The 635-nt window shown below is 28.0% G+C and overlaps 1 protein-coding gene across 1 annotated transcript in view; it reads left to right on the top strand.

Moving 5' to 3' along the window:
- Positions 1-629, top strand: part of LOC119581894 (protein O-linked-mannose beta-1,4-N-acetylglucosaminyltransferase 2-like) — an 8,417-nt gene extending 7,788 nt beyond the window's left edge. Inside the window, exon 4 of the mRNA XM_037930056.1 lies at positions 1-629. This exon is cut by the window's left edge and continues 1,432 nt beyond it. The gene's annotated coding sequence lies outside the window, so the exon portion shown is untranslated.
- The last annotated feature ends 6 nt before the right edge of the window (positions 630-635 follow it).

Here is a 635-nt window from a genome sequence, read left to right as displayed (position 1 = left end):
GCTTTTTCTAACTAAAATAAACAAACATGGATTTTTACTATATTCAATAGAACAATTACATTTGATTACTAAATTGTATAGGATATTACAATCTCATATTTAATATAATTTTTGTGATAAAGAATGTTTAGGATGAAAAATTAATGTAATTATATATTGCTAAATCAAAAGGGTCATTATGCTTTGATGACATTATTAGGAAATTACCTTAAGCTGTGTTAGTTCCTTTGAAGTTACCATACATTAAAGAGTAAGTGTAAGTAGAGTTAGTATCCTAACTTTCAAAGAAGAGGATTTTAATGCACTGGGAAACAAACTTTATTTTTTAAGGGCATTATTATTTTATATTTTTCTCTGTGTACAGAATGCACAGTAGTTCTCAAGTTCTTACAAAGTACAAATGTGGTATTCATTGTTTGCATTTTTGGGCTGTGTGTTGTTTGTGGTGATTTTTCTTTAATAGGTAATTGAATACTTGCATTTGTTAGTTTCATGCATGGCCTTGTCTTGCAATAAGTTTCTCTGCACAACTTTACCGTTATGTAGTTTGATTTTAACTTAGGGTATTTTACAGAAGACAATAAAATAATTTGCATTACAGTGCTAGATGGGATATTATATATATGCAAGTGCAA

The sequence above is a fragment of the Penaeus monodon genome, chromosome 15 (assembly GCF_015228065.2).
Source record: "Penaeus monodon isolate SGIC_2016 chromosome 15, NSTDA_Pmon_1, whole genome shotgun sequence".
Classification (NCBI taxonomy): Eukaryota; Metazoa; Arthropoda; class Malacostraca; order Decapoda; family Penaeidae; genus Penaeus; species Penaeus monodon.
The sequence above is the reverse complement of the archived record's forward strand: the minus strand, read 5'-3'. Positions and strand labels throughout refer to the sequence as shown.